Below are 20,236 nucleotides of genomic sequence, written 5' to 3'. Positions count from 1 at the left end.
CAGGATGGTCTAAATGAGTTGGTTACACAAGACCAGGTTGTTGGATGTTGCCTAGATATACAGTAAACTCTTCCGTCCAAAAGATCTCAAGAGGTGCCACATAAACACTGGGAGACTGGCTGGAAATTACAGAATCTGAGAGGGTTTTGCCAGTAATTTCTATACCCATGGCACATTTGGCAAAAGATTTTTCATTCATTTTTTTTTCGGAATTATTGGTGTGCAAAAGTGAAAGGTGGTGGGAATCTGGGCACTTTAGGTTGTTCAGGAGCCAAGGAATCAACGGCCACAGATATTCACACTGCATGTGAGAGCACAGAAACCTAGACACACAAAGTCTGGAGTTTGGTTGTCATTTGTTCAGAAATACTGCAGAGCCTCCCAGGCCAAAAGAAACAGATTAACTTAGCTGTCTCTGCATAATCAATGGATATGCAGTGTGGGTCTGACAAGGTGAAGAGACATCCTATTGCCTCAGTCATGGTGAGTGTGTAACTCCTGTATTTCCCATTCAAATATAAATTGGTTGTATATTTTGAAAGGCAGCTTGCGGGTCTTCAGTAGACACGGCAGAGTTGAACCTGAAAGGGGTTAAATGTTAGAAGACAAAAGAGATCTGAGGTCCAAGGGAAAGCTAAGTAGGAAACAGAGGGGCTCAGACATCAAAGTTTAGAAATGGGATGTTGGATATTGGCAGATAATTTCATGTCTCTGAACAGGTTTGCTGCCGTTTGGCCAGTTTTTATTGATCCGGCTGCCTGGGCTGACTCTGAGTAGTAACCTAACAATACTGTGTGGTTTTTAACAGATAATGTATATTTGGGAAACAGAGAGAATAAAGATGCAATCATGTAATAAAACGGCCCAGGAAATTCCTTAAGGAAGTTTTCTCTGGCCCTCCCACTCCCCCCTGAGGTGACATCGTCCTGTTATCTGCTGCCTGCTGCACCCTGCCTGTTCCATTTCATAGCACTCTTGTTAAGTTCTGTCTTGTGTCAGGTTTTGCTGTTATTCTACAACAGAAATACAAGCAGGTGCCCCATCCCTGAAACCCTGCACAATGCCATGACTTAATTGCAAGTATTAAATAATTACAAAAAAAATTCAGGGATGGAGAAGCCATCAAAATTATTACAATCTCAAAATTCCTTAAGAAGCGGAGTTTTCTGCTCTCCACTCCCAGATGATAATGTCCTTTCTCTTTTGACTAAATATTGACCCATTCTCTTCCTCTAATCAAGTAGCTTTTGATAATACTAACAGAGCTACCTGTGAGCAGGTAAAAAATAGTTATAGGAAAATCCTGGTCACCTAGAGTGCCTATGAAAGGTGATGTTTTAATTAATTAAATTCTATGGCCACTTATATTCTGACTCTTGCTTTTGAACATCTTTTTAATATGTGTGTGTACACTTTCCTTGCTTGGTGAGTACATCATTTAAATTTTCTTTGATATTTGAAAAAAGCCTTGCAGTTATCCTTTGATCACATTTGCAAATTTTCACCATTACCATTTAATCAATAAATGAATTCATTGCTTGAGCACCTGCTCAGTGCATTTCACATTGGACTAGTTGCTATGGGGACAGAGAGGAAGTAAGGTATCAAGGAGATGGGGTGGCTGAGCCTGAGGAACTGTGTGGGCATACAATATGAGATAGTGCTGTGGGGCAGAGGTGGGTGGTTTGGGCCATTAGTGCTGTAGAGCTTTAGGCTTCTGATTCAGACAGGAAATATGTCAAATGTGTTCTGATGCAAGATAGAACATTGCAGTCTTTTCTAAAGATTAATACTTAGTTTTAGTTTTTCTCATTTTTTAGGAGGGAATTAAAATTTAGAGCCCTGATTAATTGAAGGTTCCAGCTATTTAGATTTTACAATACATATGGTCCACCTTTTCTAGGCATAGTGTATTTTGCGAGATGGTCTTAAAATGCATCAGCATAAAGGAAAATCCAGGCTGTGTCTCCAATAGTACATATAATTAGTTGCATTGTTCTTAGCTATTAGAAGAAACTTTTAAATGTGTGTAAAGACAGGAAGAACATAAGTGTCAGTATTAATTTATTAAATGAATAGAGTGAGGACATCACAATGGCGAAATTCAGGGACAACCTGTAGGAAACAATAGTGCTTTGTGTGTGTGCAGGGAGCAGTGCAGAATGGCCACAGGAGCAAGTGCAGTAGCAGGACAAAGCTTCCCCAGGGAGACGCACCCTGAGCTGAGTTCCAGAGTTGACCAAGAGAAGGGACAGTGTTGGGAGAAAGTTACCTGAATGTCACAGAAGTAAACAGAAAGAGAGAGAGCACATAGGATGTTTTGGGCAATGTAGGGGAGACACCCATTCATCCTCTCCTTCAGTGAATACATACTGAACTCTTACACTGTGATGGTATTGCTCTAAACCTCGGGGATATGGCAGGGAACCAAACAAAAAGATCTGCTCTCATGGAGCTTTCGTTCTAATGGAGAGAGACAGACATTTGACAAATTAAAGAAGTAGAACGTATAGCACACCAGACAGCACTAAGTATCTAGCACCTTCTGCAGAGAGAAAGAAACTCAGATGGGTAGTCAAGAATACTGGAGAAGGGGGTATGATCTTAAGTAGGATAATTAGGAAGGTCTCACTGAGAAGGTGCTATCTGAGCCAAGTCCCAGGGCCTCAGGGAGAGAAATATGAACAATATATCATCTGCCTCAATAATATATCACTTTCTAGGAGGATATTCACATTATAATCCAATAAATTCTATAATTTTAACTAAAATCTAAGATGTGCTAATTATTTAATAAATATTTTTCAACAAGTGTGTGGCAAGTACCATTCAAAGTATGAAAACATTAGGAAACTGAAGGACAAAAGTTCTTGTCCTCATAAGTCTTATATTTTGGGGGAGGACAGACAAAATAAAAAAAAACGTGGTTATATGTAATTATCTAGTATGTTCAAAGGTGGTAAGTGCTATGGGGAAAAGTGGAGCAGGGTTGGGGGAAGACATAGTTGTCATTTCAAGTAGATTAGATGGGGTATGCCTCATGAAAAAAGACCAGTGTTTGAGCCAAGCCCTCAAGACAGTAAGAGAGTTAGCCTTGTGGATAACTGGAGAAAGGGTAGAGAGATGAGAGGCTATGAAGCAATGTGAGAAATTTTTAATGCGTGGGAGGATTGAAGGACTGGTAGTGGCAGATTGTTGCTATCTGGAGCGCAGGCAGAATGAATCAGCTTGTAAGACAAGAGGTGGTGGTCAGACAGGGTGATATGTGAAACTGGAATTGTAGAGAAGTTGCAGTTACTGGTAATTACAAGGTCTAAAGTTCTTAACATGGAAGCAAAGTAGCTAGATCAGGGTGGAGGACAAAATAATTAGAGGAGAAGAGAATAAGGAGCTGATGCATCTTGTATTGCAAAGATGATGTGTGTATATACAAAAATTGTCAGGAATTGACATAGGAGTATTGTTGGAGAAAATTATAGCAAGCAAGGAGGCAACATTTTCTAAAAATGAGAAAGCATCTGCCTGTAGTCGGTAAATGTCAGTGAATGCCTGCAACAGTTCAGGATGGTGGGTGACATAATGTAAGTTACAAGTGTCAAAGCTGGGGGTGGGATGATTAGGGGATGAGAGAGGGAGAAGTGCCTGTGAGTAGCAGTGAGGACTCAGGAAGACACTTATGCATCTCCAAGCTCAAGGCTGTTAGGATTCTGGGAGAAACATCAGCCATTACTCATGAGGTCAGGGGAAGACAAGTTCTCAGGGGAGAGCCACATTTCTGTTCAAGCAAGACGGTAAAAGGAACATTCAGATAAGGGACTGGGATATGGGCAGTCCTTCTGGAAATGGACTATGAATTTCAGAGGGCACAGGGGATGGGTTTCTGGAGTTGTAAAGGAATAGGAGATAAGGAGAAAACAGGGCTGTGCAGAGCCTTCTACAGATTAGAATGTGTTGGGGGAGTAAGGGTGAATCTGGGAGTCTTGGGCTTCTTGTAGAAACTGGTGCAATAAACAGGGATAAGTGAGATTAGTCTTTGGGATCTCAAGGTAGATAGTGGTGATGATACTGTCAGTGGTTGAGGGGCAAGGGGAGGTTCTGAGATTTGCTCTTGATTCTTAGGGAAGGAAGAGACAAGGTCTGAGGAAGGCTGACTTAGTTCTGAAGTGAGGCATTCACTCCACCCCGTCTCTTGCCAAAAGCAACGTGGACTTTCTCTGGGTGTCTTAAGACACTCTTGGCTCCAGATGATTAAAGTGATTGCCTGAGAAGTATACAACACCTGAGGATTATACCTGAAGGGGGCTCCACAGGCAGAGAGGAGGCATGTACATTGACCATGACAAAGGACATTAGGAGAAAAGCAAAAGAGAGCACCTTGGAGTTAATGGCAGGTAGATTTGTTAGAACTTTATGCTATGGTCTAAATGTTTTTGCTTCTCCAAAATTCATGTGTTGAAATCTAATCATCAATGTAATGGCATTAAAGGTGGGGCCTTTGGGAAATGACTAGGTCATGAAGATAGGACCCTGGTGAATTGTATTAGTGCACTTATGAAAAAGGCCTGTGGGAACTTGTCTGTCCCTTCTGCCATATGAAGACACAGCAAGAAGGTGCCACCTATGAGGAAGGCTCCCTCGCCATACCACCACATCTGTTGCTGCCTTTGTCTTGGATTTGCCAGATTCCAAAACTGTGAGAAATAAATTCTGTTATTTGTAAATTACCCAGTCTAAGGTATTTTGTTATAGCAGCCTGAATGGACTGAGACACTTTACTACTCAGGTGGTGGAAATAATTCCAGGCGTTTTGTTTTGTTTTGATTTGATTGTTTAGTAGGGTAGTAATGTGATCACTGTATCAGCAAAAGAAACTGGCAACAATGTATGTGGTGATTTTTAGTGGTAAATGGTGTTTGTAAGAGATTCTGAGAACGTTGTTACATTAAAGCAAATGATCAATAAGGAGGGCCTCAACTAGGATGGATCCATGGGAATGGAAAGAGGGAGTGAGAAATACTAAAGACAGTAAATTAAAAGCAAAAAGTCTTGGTGACTGACAGGTTGTTGAGGCTGTGGTAGAGAGAGGAGTCAAGGTTGACCACAAAGATTTAAATCAGAATAGATGGGAAAATAATGTAATTAATGGAATAGATCATTCAAGTCAGGAAGAGGAACATAATGTTTGAGACTCGAAGATTTTGAAGTTGTGGCAGGAATCTGAGTGGGTTGCCAAGCAGACTGTTGAAAGTTCAAGACAGAAGCTTGGGTGAGAGTTTGGAACTGAAGGTACCAATTTGGTGGTCATGTTCAAGGAAGTGAGGCTTGGAATCTTGTTAGTTCATAGAGTCATCAAGCTGTAGAGTTGAGAGAGCAATGTGAAAATAGCCAAAGACATAACGAGGGGAGTTGCTTGAGAATGAGAGAAGTGATAGAGTGCCCACTCACTGTTGAAGGACAGGACATTTAAACATTCCTAAGTGCTAGTTGCTAAAGTAATTAAGAAATATTATTTGCCTTTGAGTGAGCAATTAACTAGAAAGCTAGAGGAAACGATCTTGGTAATGAGGAGAGATATTTTTCTAATAAGAGAACAAAGACAATTTTGACTTGAAAAGAAGGAATATTATTTAGATTTTCTTGATAATATAAAGGTAAAGTTAGGGTCATATCTTAAGTGAGAGGACTTGGTATGAGTTCTTATGGATTTGATGAGAAAGAATTAGAACAGTGAAAGTGAAAACATATGATGGAAAGTCAACAAGAAATTAATGAAAGTAGGGTCTAGGAACTAGATGAGGTGAGAAAGAAATTTGGAGGGAACCCAATTCTTAATAGGCTTCTGGCAGTGCCCAATAAGGCAGCCTCAGATAATCAGATGTTGCTGAGGATGCATCACCCCATTTGTGCCTGACCTCCTGTTTACTTTGAACTCCATGTTTTAGAGTTGTTGAATCAGTAGCCTGCCTTCTGTCTCATCCTCTGGCTCACCTTGAATTTGTTATTTACTCTGCTTCTCTTTGGTTTTTCATATCTAAGAACTGTTTTATTGTTCCATTATCCAGTGACTCCTCTATAGCTCATGAGAATTTCCTGCTGCAGCTAGCTCCTGGCCCCAGAGAGTCCTAATGGCTCTGTCCATGGTGGAGGTAGTGAGGTGTGGGGGGTGACTTGGGTAAGACAGAATAACCTTGAGCAAGGTGATGAATATTTTGCAAATTTAGCCATTTCTGGTGCTGATAACAAAGATGGGGGAGCATATAAATAAGAGCTGTGATCTTTGAAAGAATAGAGATTGATAAGTGTTGCAAGATGGAAGTTGGGGAGAATCTCATAAGTAGCCAGTGGGAACAAGGAGAATATGTTTGCAAAGCACTGTTTGAACATTTCCCCAAGGAATGATGAACTCTGCATAAAACTAACTTTTGATGAGGGAGAAAAATAGCTGGACCATTTGGGGAAATATGGAGAAGATGGAATAAGAATTTTATAGGGCAATATGGACTATAGTTCATAACACAGTACCAATATAAAATTTTCTGAATTTACCACTTCTACTGTGCTATATTTTTTTCAAATTTCTACCGATGATATTAAACTGAACAAATATTAATTGAAAATTATAAGATATTAAAGTATTATGGAAGATTATCCTATAAGATACTGTTAACACATTTTATAATAATTCAGAGTTCCTTTTTGTCTGAGTCTCCAAATAAAGTGAACTTTAGAAAAGACAAATATTTACAGTAATATTTGGCATTGAGGATAGAAGAGGATTTACTTTAGAGAACAGGATATAAAGTATAATATTGATGTGTAGTTCAAGCCATATTAGTATTACTATTGATCATAATATTAGGTTGGTGCTAAAGTAATTGCGGTAATGGCCAAAACCGCAATTACTTTAGCACCAACCTAATAGTACTAATTACTAAGATACTTAAACTTACATTGGTATCATTACCTACTCCATTCAATTTCTTAGGCTGCCAAGAGTTGGCAAGAAATTGCAAGCAGAATATAACAAATAAGTTTTGAATTTGAAAAGATTTTTTATCTCACAAGCAAGTTCAATCCATATGAAAAAGCATTAAAATCAATTAATCTGAATATAAAAGGATATGTAAATCAAATGCCGTATATGCTGTATAGGGATAAACAACTTTAATTAACCACTATCTAATCTGTATTAAACAACAACAACAAAATAAAAACATAAGATGTCACTGGCTTTTTTTCTAAAAATCATAGTTTAATGTTTTGCTATATACTGGCAGGAAAGAAATATATTCCTTCATTGTGCACTGGTTGTCTTTTATCTAACAAATATTCCATCTAAGTTAATTTACAGTGCTAACTGGAAATAAACTTTATCAATATAATTTACATCAATAAACTGTATTTATTTAAAATGTCAGTGGATGAGTTTTGCCAGATGTATAGACCTCTGAAGCTACGTACCACTACAGTCAACATACAGAACCCTTCCACCCACCAAAGATTTGCTCATGCCTCTTTGCTGACAGTGCCAAAACATAAAACAGGGAATAATCAGTCTGCATTATTGGCAACTGTTTTATTGAAAGTATAGGGATTTTGGTGGCCCTTTTTTAAAAAACAAAAACAAAAACAATTCCCTGTATTGAAGTTGTTGTTGTTGTTGTTTTGAGATGGAGTTTCACTCTTGTTGCCCAGGCTGGAGTGCAATGGCACGATCTCGGCTCACTGCAACCTCCACCTCTCAGGTTCAAGCGATTCTCCTGCCTCAGCCTCCTGAGTAGCTGAAATTACAGGTGCCCGCCACCATGTCCGGCTAATTTTTGTATTTTTAGTAGAGATGGGGTTTTGCCATATTGGTCAGGCTGGTCTTGAACTCCTGACCTCAGGTGATCTGCCCGCCTCGGCCTCCCAAAGTGCTGGGATTACAGGTGTGAGCCACTGTGCCCAGCCTTTGGTGGCCTTTTAAAATAAATCTTTCCTATTATAAATTGTATCTTAAGACAGTCCCATAAACTCAGAGAACTGTACATGCTATAAAGCAAATGTTCTCCACCAATCATGTCATGTAAGTTGCACTCTACTTTTCAAACTGTTTTCACAGCTCAGTGGAGGAACACAGCACACAACGAGGGGAACATTTTTCCTACATCATCAACGAGGAAGCAAAGCCTCAGCAGTTAGTTTATGAAGCCGAGGCCAGCGAATAGGCAGGGTTAGGACAAGAACAAGTTGCCTTCTCCCCTGTTCCAGATTTGGCTTTCAAGACAGAGCTAGAAATTCACAAATGGAAACAGCAACTCCGAACACCACTTCCTATGCTACTGCCTAATTAGCATGCAGCTCAGAGCTGTCCCCTGGCAAGAGCCTGGAGAAACATGGTTGTAAAAGGACAGCTCTCCCCTCTGCTGAACAAGTGCCAGCCAGTCTGCTTTATGCACTCAGTGAGGTTTTCAGGCTGGGGCTTTCACGCTAAAACTCAGTTTCCCTGTGCATAGAAAGAAAATGAATTTTGAAAAGGGTACCAAAGTATTTAGGAGAGTCTCTGACTCCAAGGATGGAAAATAATCTTATTAGGGAGAATCTAACATTCTTATCTTTAGAGCGGGAAAATAGGATTACCTTAGCACTGATGATAAGAAAAGTAATGACATACTACTTGTATTAAAGAATTTTCTGGAGGTACTAGGGATTATTGCTGAGTCATCACTTAAGAACTAATAATAGTACTAATTAGCCAAGGGTTTTCAGTCATACTTCGGAATAATTTTCTTTTTTATGTTATTCTCTATTCCACCTAAGACAGTGTTTACAAGAAAAGGTTCTGTCATCAGAACTGGGTTCAAACTTGGTCTCTGTATTTACCACCTCTGTGACTTTAGGTGAGACTTAGCCTCCCTAAGCTGTAGTTTTCCATCTATAAAATGGGCATAGCAGAACTTTCCTCATGGGAGCTTTATGAAGCTTCAGGTAGATCATTTATATAAAGTGCTTCGCATAGGGCCAACACAGTGCAATCGTGTAATAGATACTTGATTTTTTAAATTTTCTCTAATTTTATTGTACTGAATGTATAGATTTAATTTTCAAGTGCAGAGTCAAAAGATATTAAATATATTTTTGAATTTTGAAATGTGATTACAGGAAAACCAAATCCTAAGTGACCTAAAATTCATATTGGGTTTTAATTTGCCAGTATTTGTTTTTTACTTAGCACTAAATTTCTTACAATGTAGAGTGTTGCTTTGCTACTGTAATCAAGTTCACACCTGCAATATGACTTTAAGTTTAAAAGATACAGTCTAGGAAATGCATTCCTACTATCCTACGGCATTTTTTTAACCTCCTTAACCATGGCATTTGAAGTCTGGACATGAATAACAGTGCTTTTTTTTTAAGTTGGAGAAAGGAAACCCATACCTGCCAAGAGTTGGAAACGAAAATAGGAAGAGCCCCTGGAACTCTAGTGTGTTAGATTGAAAACATTATTTAGAGGAACAGACTGGGAAGCCGGTGAATATTTTGGCTTTTATAGAAAGGGAGTGTGCCTCATAAACAGGACAGTTGGAATGTATGGAAAATTTCCAGTGAAAACAAGACACAAAGCACATGACTAATACTGCTTTTCCACGTTAGACAAATGCAGCTTTAACCAGAATTTGCCACTGAGGGGCCCTGGGGGCCCTCCTTGAATCTTGATACTTTGATCCCTTTTTCAAGTTCCAAGTCTAATGTAGGAAAAGCTGTACAGATAGATGATATGGTTTTGACCCCCATCTTTCTTCCTGTTTCTGCCATTCTTGAAAATTCCCAGCAGGTGAGTGTCAGAAGACAAATTGAAGTATTCAGCTAAATGAGCAACTGCAAAACTGAATTTATTCCTCTTCAAGAACTACTCTTCTTGTATGTTGAGTGACCATTTGGCTGCCAAGAGAAACTGCTTTGCCTAGGAAATAATATGGACTGAAAAATCAGTGTCAAACACAAATGACAAATATTCCTTATGTTTGGTCATCTTCCTTCCACATCAAATATACATGTAAAGATGTACATAAGATATAATCTGAAGATAATCAAACAGCTATTAACTGGATTTCTGCATTTTGCCTATCCTTCAAAACCAGCCTCAAGTCTACCTTTATGTTGAGAGAGTGTATCTTTAACTGATGGTGTTCTCTTTCTCCTTTCACATTTCCTGTAAATTCATCATGAATTGCCTTGTTTATTGTTTTGATTTCTCATTCAACAACACCGGAATACTCTTTGTTTAGGGTAACCTTAGACTTCAGCTTTCCTGAGGAGTTTCAGTTTACACGTCTTGCACGGGTACAATTAACAGTGCCCCTTTCAAGTTAAAAAGTGTCTCAGTGTAGTTCATAAATTATATAGTCACCCAATGTGTGCAGCAATCACAGCTTTTTCAATGCAAAGTTGATTACGATGGGCATAAATGAATCATAATAAAAAGTTCTAATATGATCCCATCTGACTGGGCTTCTTGTGATGGCCCATTTCAACACCATGGGTGTCATTAGTGGCTTCACAATGGTTCTTCTTGTAAATTCCCTCATGACCTAGAGTTTTGATTTATGCCATCCTAGCCCACTTTAAGCTCTGAGTCATGCTGTGATTGCCCTAAACAGGGCAGGGCAGACTAATGGAATGCATTGCATTGCCCTAACATTTCTTAACCTGCCCAAGGTTGAACATGTTTGTTTTTCTTTTGCTCTCCAAAAATCTTTATGCTAGCATAAAGGCCTGTTGTAATCACATAAATTACTATGTAACAGGAGAAGTTGAAATCTGTCCCTGAAACATAAAGATTATATATAATAAAAGCCTTAAAAAACCTACCTATTGAGAACCAAAGATATTAGTGCTGTTTCCTAACTGGCATTACAAGAAAATTCTGCTCAGTCAGGGGATACTCACCTTTCAAGGGACAAGGAACATGTGATGAATTTAAATTTGGTTTAGATCTGTGCAATAAGGAAAAGTAAGTGAATTTGGTGATCTTGTACCTGAGGATGGCGCATTAAAAAAAGACTATTTTAACTTAGTATCATTTCATTATATCTTCAAACTTCTTTAAAAATAAGCTAGTTCAGCTGAACTACGCAATATCAGAAGACCAAGTGTAAGAAAACGGTAATCTGTGTTTGTGGAAACATAAAGATGAATTCATTTAGTTATGTATCATTATGTAAACATAGTTACGTTGCCTTTTGTGATAAATAGGTTTTGGAAATGAAGATTACTTAAGAATATATGTAGTCAAGACTTATAAAATCTCAGGAATTAAATTATCAAATTAACCTCTACTTCGAATATTATTTATTAATTACACATTTATTGAGTGTATTCTAGTATATTGATTGTATGTACGAGGCTCATATACTGGGTATATAAAGAAAATGTATTTAAGCACCTTTCCTCCCAGGAACTGATAGTCTAGTATTCTTACTTTTCCAAGGAAAAACAAACAAACAAACATGAAGAAATACATCTCTTTAGTATGGATGATCTACTTCACATAAAGTAATTTTATGCTTGACATTTCTTTTAAAACATTTACATTTATTCTGTTAGAGTCTCTTATTTATCTTTCAAAACTCAGATGAAAATTCATCAGTTAGGAATTGTGTTTATCTGCAAGTAAGAGGGTCTTTGAAAACAGGACTAAGTAAGATTCGAGTAAGATTTCTTTTCACATCAGACCCAGTTCTGAGAGTAAATGAGCAGATACAGGGACTCCTTGGTATTCTGAGAGGCCTGGGCTCCTTTTCTCCTGTTGTGTTTAGCCTCGGCTTCTATGAGACAAGTTCCCTCAAGTCTGAATATGGCTGCTGCAGGTCTGGACATTACATCCATGTTCCAGGCAGAAAGAGGCAGGATGGGCATAAGGGGAATAAAAAGGAAAACAAAAAAACTTTTTTGAAAACTTTCACAGAAGCCCCATTCAGAAACTTCTGCTTCCATTTAAATCATCATAATTAGTTATGCAATCATCATCATTACAAGAGAAGGTGGGAAATGTGGCATTTCAGTTCCTCTCAATGCCACCTTCAACAAATTTAGGATTCTGTTAGTTAAGAACAGGCAGGCAAACAGCAATCTGTGCGACAGTACTCTAATCATTTATCACCCTCTGGGGGAGATTATTGTATAGACATTGCTGGTGCCCCACCATTGCTCTTTTTATAGGGCTGGTGCACCCATTCCCAGCTGCTCTGCATTCTGCTGTTTATGGCTCACAGTTGTCACGTTCTCAAAGGAATTGCCCTCTACCAAAAGGAGCCACATTGCTCAGAGATGCCTGGAACATCAACCCACTCCAACCCCACTCCTCCCCATACCAGGCTGCCTGCAGCCAATGACTGTCTGATATGGGGTAGAAAACAGGCCCCAGGCTTCCAGGTGGGACAACTTTGTGTTGTCGTTTGGGCTCAAAGCTATGGGAGGGGTCAGGTTGAGGCCACATTCCCATTGCACCAACGTATATGCTTGCTGCCATGCCTCACTGCCCGTCCCAGTAAATCACTTGCTAACAATCTCTACTCCAGGGTCTTTCTCAGGGGAATTAAAACAATTGTTTTTTCTTGTAATGTCCTCATTCCCCCAACTTCCTCCTGAGCTACTATATAAGAATTGAACATTATTGTACCACCTCCTTCTCTTCCAAATACACGTTCGAGACTATCAAACCTAATCACTGGAACAGCAAACAGAGAAAGCAAGATAGAGAGGAATCCAAACTGGTTTTCACTAAACATAAATACTATTGTAGGTTTTTCTAAGTGAAAGTAGAGGCAAAATTATTTAGAGAAAATAGTTTGCCCCATAAAGATACTTATTTTCATTTCCATGGTCTGAATGCTTGTTTGCCACAAGTTTTCAACAAATTAAACACTATGGTGGAGGCAAAGGAGAGAAATGTGCCAGCCTAGGCTGGGCGATACTACAAGAGTGTAGTATTTCCTGAAAGCCTAATTCAGGAGCCAACTACAAATATTTTCAATTTCATGAATTTTGTTCAATTAATTCTATATCAGCACAGTTTAAATAAGCATTGGTGGTATTTAGTAGCTAAAGTTTTGCCACAGATGTGTTATCATTATCTGAATGACATCTGCTTCTTTGTCTATTTCAACAAATAGATCCTTGCTCCCCCTATTTTGAGGGATCATCTCAGGCACTAACTTCCCGGTAATATATCTTCTCTACCACTTCAGAAGCTCCCTACTCAGATCCACCTTTTTCAGAGAGCTTTCTATGTTTCCTCCTTTTCTCTCACGCCCATTTACTTAATCCCTGGTAACATTTAACTGACTTTTGTTTTGTTTGCTATGCCTATTTTCAAAGAAGTAGGCCTAAGCACCTACTCCTTCCCTTTATTTTTGTAGGGGCCTTTAGGAAACCTCAAATCAAAACTTGGAATAACTAGGTCATGGCAAGTGATTAGAATGCCAATGTATTTATTTGTTTTAATTTTTATATTAAATAATAGCATATATTATATTTCTCTGTAAAAGAGATTCAGTAATCAAGTAATGTATTTTAAGGTATATTTACACGACTATGATATGTATATCTAGAAGGAGGAAAACCCAGTTATACTCTAAATTTTACTCTTAAGCATGCTCAATTCATCTGATTTTGACTGTTATCAAAGCAGAACATGTATTAATTACAACAGTGTTTACTTGTTTTATTTTTTAAGGAAGTAGCTTTATACGGTTATCCAAATTTAATTTAATTTATATAGTAAATGCAATTAGGAAAGCGATATTGCCTGGAAAAAAAATGCATTTCTCACAAATCATTTTGTCTAGGAGTAACAGAAGAATCCAGAATAATTGATTCTAAATATCAAGTACTACAGTCTTTATCAGTTGTAATTGTTCTTTTTGCCAGATAACCATGAACATCCTTTAAATATTGTTGAAATTTTATTGACTTTACTACAGAAAAAAACTAGAAATGTCTCTAAAAACTTTTACTTGATCCAATCACTTGATTTATGGAAAGATCCCATTCTAAACACTGAAACTTCTACTGTCCTTTTTAGTTTTGGGGAGTTTGCTGGTCCATTTTTCCCCCCGTCACTTCTATCAACTAAATATTTTCAAAATAATATGAATGAATGGCATCATCAAAAACAAAGAATACCTAAGTGGGTGTCATGAATATGTTTTTTTCCTGACTTTTGTGTACTCTATCCTATTGATGATGGATATTTATTATACTTTATGACAGATAGCTATAGAGGTCATTTCACATATGTCATAAACATTTAATTCTGGGAAATAATTTAAACATTGTTCAGCTTAAATCAATGGTCATGTTGCAAAATCTGAATAAAATGCAGGTGTTCTAAGAGATTTTCAGTAAGCCAGTTCGTAGTCATGCCAAAATTGTATTTGGAATAGATTGGATGGATGTGTATATATTCAACTTTATGGGCTTTTAGGAATCATTTTTTAATTAAATAAATGCAGTACTTTTTACTTAATAGCCATTTTTATATATTAGCTGTATTTTTAAAACTTTATCTTTATGACCCAAGGGACTTCCATTTTAAAGACAGCATGTTACATTTACAACAAGTTTGAGGACACATAACATCTTTCTCTGTTTTTTTGAACATAGAGCTTAATATACACATGAACATACACGTATGTATGTGTCTATATATATGTGTGTGTGTATACAGATAATATACCCATCATAGATAATATTAATTATAATGACATTACAACAGTTTCTTTATCGAATGCCTACTATGCCCTGAGCACTCTGTTGGCATGCTTTACCTTACTTCATCCTCACATTAGCAATTTGATATGGTTATAGTTAGCCCTTTGTTACAGTGGAGGAGATGGAGACTTGGAGAGTTTAGGTAACTAGCTTAGTAAGTAGCTGTGCTATGGAACACTGGAAGTTTCTTCCCAGTAACTATTTACCAATACTACCTTATCATAGCTGTTGTCTACAGTTGTTAAAACAATGAGAAAATATGAGACACACAGCACATGCTAACAGATCCAGAAATAGAGTTACTTAGAATATACACACTTATTGACAATATGCAATTAAATCTTTTTCTGATTTCTGTCAAGGCAGGTTTTTTTGTTGTTGTTGTTTTGTGTTTTGTTTTGTTTGTTTTGAGACGGAGTCTCGCTCTGTTGTTCAGGCTGGAGTGCAATGGCATGATCTTGGCTCACTGCAACCTCCGCCTCCCAAGTTCAAGCAATTCTCCTGCCTCAGCCTCCCGAGTAGTTGAGACTACAGGTGTGTGCCACCACACTCAGCTAATTTTTTGTATCTTTAGTAGAGATGGGGTTTCACTGTGCTACCCAGATGGCTCGATCTCCTGATCTCATGATCCGCCCACCTCAGCCTCTCAACGTGCTGAGACTACAGGTGTGAGCCACCGCTCCCGGCCTACCTGGTTACTTTCTCTAGATGGGAGATAGCAATGTGACATAAAACTGCCCCAGAGGCTCCAGAACTGCTGGTACAGTTATACTTCTGAAGAACTAGTCCCCAAACCAATTTTTCTCAGATTTCCAGATGATGAAAATATTAGCATCATTTTTTTCTTTTTTTTTTTTTTTTTTGTGAGTCACAATGGATGTCAATTTTCTAACCCTTTTTATTTCTATTTTCTTCCTACTCTTTCCTGAAAATTTTCACACAGCTATAGCAAGGCAAAGAAAGTAGCTGGGACTACAGGCATGTGCCACTACACCTGGGTAATTTTTGTATTTTTAGTAGAGACAGGGTTTCACCATATTGGTCAGGCTGGTCTCGAACTCCTGACCTCAGGTGATCCACCCACCTCAGCCTCCCAAAGTGCTAGGATTACAGGCATGAGCCACTGTGCCCAGCCAGCAGTATATTTTTTTAAACTTTTATTTTAGATACAGAGTGTACATGTGCAGGTTTGTTACCTGGTATATTGCATGATGCTGAGGTTTAGGGTACTAATGATCCCATCTCCCAGATTCTAAGCATAGTACCTGACAGTTTTTCAACTCTTGCTCCCCTCCCTACTTTTACCCTCTAGTAGTTGTCAGTGTGTACTATTCCCATGTTTATGTCCACGTGTACCCAATGTTTAGCTCTCACTTATAAGTGGTAATATGTGTTGTTCAGTTTTCTGTTTCTGAGTTAATTTGGTTAGGATAATGGCCTCCAGCTACATCCATTGTGCTGCAAAGGACATGATTTTGCTCTTCTTTATGGCTGTGTTGTGTTCCATGTTGTATATGTACCACATTTTCTTTATCCAGCCCACCACTGAAGGGCACCTAGGTTGATTCCATGTCTTTGCTATTGTGGACAGCACTAAGGCAGTACATTTTTTTTTTAATAACATGGGCTTTATGAGGCACTGAGAACTAAAACAAATGAGCACAAGAGGAGGCTCTGAGGATCTGTGCTTTAGCACATTATAATACTTCTTCCATTGGCTTAAGAATTTCCACTGGGATCAATAAAAAATAATCCTTATTAAAATGCAGTGTTCGAATATAAAGAATAAGGTGCATATTGCAACATCACTAGGCAAATAGCCGAACAAGCAGCAACCGCAGTCATAAAGTGGGAAAACCCACTCAGGCACAACTCTAATGAGGTGTCAGTGCACTGCTGAGGGCTGCTAGGGAACCATTGCTGGAAAGTAGTTTTCCTGTAATGTTGGATGGGAGGGGAAATGAACTAGGTAGACCCAGAAGCTGAAGACAAACTGTCCGTGTCTGTAAACAGCAGTTATGCATTGTTGTATATGCAGTGTAAAGATTTTTTACTTTCACAGAAGGGTGTGTTTGTATGTGTGTTGTGGGAGGGGAGGGAAGGAGAGAGAGTGTGTGTGTGTGTGGGGGTGGGGGGAGAGAGAAGAAATTCCTAGCACACACTGACTAATAGCATTCATAATACTTTGAACATTCAGTGAAAAGAATTCCTGTAATTGTTGATATTGGTATATTTGGTATTTTACTTACTTGCATATTTTTAAATTAGAAAGAAAATTCTTAAAATGCTGCATGCCAAAGTGTGTCTGGCATGTCTTCTGTGAATTATAACCATGACACTCTCCAGAAATAATGTTTGACACTCTTCCCATGCAGTTCAATTTATGACCTTCCTGTAGTCCTGCAGAACCATGTGGCCACCTCCTCCAGATCCATTTATGGGATACTTTTTCCTGTAGCTATGTAGACCCTGAGAAATGTCAGCCCTGGAACCTGGGAAGTATTGACAGGACCAACATTTCTCTCTCTCTGGGTCATCATCGTTAGGTGTCTGAAATTTGAGATTAGAGATGGGAACTAGAACTTTTTAAAGAAAAGAATCAGAATACAAAGAAAACAGATTTTCACTTGTGAATTTGTTTTTGCCATGTGTACTATGGAAGTAGGAGCCTTATCTGAGCTTGAAACTAGGTACTAGGTTAACTTAGAATAGAGTCAGACAATTGTTAGAAACAGAGACTGGAGTCCTAGACTCCACAGCTTCCCTTCCGTGAGACTACAGTCCTTTAATTTTTTTTTTTTACTTGAGTAGCGTTAGGGGTGCAAGTGGTTTTTGATTACGTGGATGAATTGTATGGTGATGAAGTCTGGGCTCTTATTGTTTCTATCAGCCAAATTGTGTACATTGTACAAAATAGGTAATTTTTCATCCCTCAGCCCTCTCCCAAACCCTTCTTCTGAGTCTCCAATGTCCATTAAACCACTTTGTGTGTCTTTGGGTACCTATAGCTTAGCTGTCACTTGTAAGTAACATGTACTGTTTGGTTTTTCATTCCTGGGCTACTTTGCTTAGGATAATGGCCTCCAATTCCATCCAAGTTGCTGCAAAAGACATTATTATTTTTTTATGGCAGAGTGGTATTCCATGGTGTATATATATATATATATATACCAGATTTTCTTTGTGCACTCTTCCACTGATGGGCACTTAGATTGATTCCATATGTTTGCCATTGTGAATTGTACTGTGATAAACATGTGCACACAGGTGTCTTTTTGATATGATGACTTCTTTTCCTTTGAGTAGATACCCAGTGGTAGGACTGCTGAATCAAATGGTAGATCTACTTTTGAAACTGCAGTCTTTTTTTTTTTTTTGGAGTTTTTTCAATTATATTATTGTATATAATCACTTGGAAAAAACGTTCCTTTTTTTTCACAACCTTGACAGCATCTGTTGTTTCTTGACTTTTTAATAATTGCCATTCTGACTACCAGAAGATGGTATCTCCTTGTGGTTTTGATTTGCATTTCTCTAATGATCCGTGATGTTGAGCTTTTTTTCATATGTTTATTAGCCACATGAATGTCTTCTCTTGAGAAGTGTCTGTTCATGTTCTTTATCCACTTTTTGAGACTGCAGTCTTAACTGCCAACACAAAAGTCTTACCTGTTGAGTGAAAGTCTTGGTCAAGTCTGAACTGAAATAGACTTAATTTCATGTTTCAGTTGAGTCAAGGCTACGAGTTGGCAAAAGTCAAATTAGGTCTGTGTTTTAGTTCATCTGTACTGCTAAAACAAAATATCTGTGACTGGGTAATTGATAAACAATAGAAATTTCCTTCTTACGGTTCTGGAGGCTGGGGAGTCCAGGATTAAGTTGCCAGCATCCAGTGTCTTGTGAGGGACCTCTTGCTGTGTCCTTACGTGATGGAAGTGCAGAAGGACAAAGAGAGCTAAAAGCTTTGGAGCCTTAATCCCATTCAGAAGGGTGGGGCCCTCATCACCTAATCACCTCCTAAAGGCCCCAGCTCTTAATACTATTGCATTAGAGGCTAAGGTTCAACATATGAATTTGGGGGGACACACTCAGACCATAGCAGTTTGCAAATGTGGTTAATGTCTATACCTAAATTGGTTTTCTTTCTGGAAACAAAACTAAAAAGGTCACTCACTTTTCTGAACATTTTAGTAGTAAGCAGATTTTACAGTTTGGCAGCCTACAACAGATGGAAAATTTTTAGGCTAAGGAGTTTTCATACTTTGGGTAGCCAAGCTGGTGGTAAAGGAAGCACAAAATATTAGAGTTAACTTTAGTTCTTTGAGTTCCAGGCCAGGTCTAGAAAGATTAGTGAAGTGAAGAGTTTTGGACAATGTATACACAAAGTTGATATAAAGTGAAAGACAAAGCATAGAAGGAGATACATAGAGGAGATAATAGAACATTAGAGGTATTAGGGAAAGATGTTTTCTGCTTACTCCATTGAGTGTCTGGGGAGATACAGGGAAGGGTGCTCCATACTACCCCAGTTAGCACTTCTAACTGTAAACACAGGAGTAAACACAGTTCCTCCCTCTCTACTCTTCTCCTACTACCTTCCCCTCTCATCCCCTTCTACCTCCAGGTCAGAACTGCTTTTATCTTGTATTTCCAGAATATTGGGGAAAGTTGAGAGAGAAAGGAAAAAAGAGAAAACAGTTGGAATAGGGCTAGCTAGAGATTTTGTGGTCTCTATTCCCTTTAAAATTACCACGTCCATGACCATGTGTGACTGGCACATACACACATGTGCATGAGTGTGCACACACACACATACTTTTCTTCTATATGTAATGCATTTTTTAAAGAGATAAACATGGATTAGAAGAAAGAAAATGAGATAGCAAAGAGAGATACTAAATGTGACTGCCTCTAGGGAGCAATCCTTAAATATGCCCTCTTCCTCCACCCCTACTCATCCCTCTCTAAAGCAGAGTAAGAGGCACCTTTTCCCTGTTCTTCTAGCACTTTGGTGAAATCTCTCTGTGCATCTTATACTATGTGATACTGTTTGCTTATATATCTCTCTCCTCATCTGGTCTGTGATCCACCTACATCCGGGATGTCCCTTTTGTTTACTTTGAGTGAGATGGACAGATCACACCATGACTTCCAGTGTCCTTAGAACATCTCGTGGTAAAGAGTAGACTGTAGGAAGTATGCGATTATTCTACTAAAAACTCATGATAAAATGATGTATGACTCATTCTGTATCATAGTTTGTGTTTCAACCTATACTAATGAGGCTTATTTTAATTGTTTCAGCAGTTAGTGGATAGAGGGATAAAGGTAAATAATTTCTAGGCACAACTATGTTATTAAAATATTATGGACATGTGCAGGAATCTATGGAAATGTGAATTGGTCATGATCTTAAATCTTAAGTCCTCCAATCTGAGAAATTAAATTAACTAAAACAACTCATTCAGTTTAACCACTTTAA

The 20,236-nt window shown here is 38.3% G+C and overlaps 1 protein-coding gene across 3 annotated transcripts in view; it reads left to right on the top strand.

Moving 5' to 3' along the window:
- The window catches only part of ITGB8 (integrin subunit beta 8), an 85,251-nt gene that overhangs the window by 12,347 nt on the left and 52,668 nt on the right, over positions 1 to 20,236 (top strand). The gene's annotated exons all lie outside the window — the stretch shown is intronic.

The sequence above is a fragment of the Pongo abelii genome, chromosome 6 (genome assembly GCF_028885655.2).
Source record: "Pongo abelii isolate AG06213 chromosome 6, NHGRI_mPonAbe1-v2.0_pri, whole genome shotgun sequence".
In the NCBI taxonomy this organism is placed as follows: domain Eukaryota; kingdom Metazoa; phylum Chordata; class Mammalia; order Primates; family Hominidae; genus Pongo; species Pongo abelii.
The sequence above is the reverse complement of the archived record's forward strand: the minus strand, read 5'-3'. Positions and strand labels throughout refer to the sequence as shown.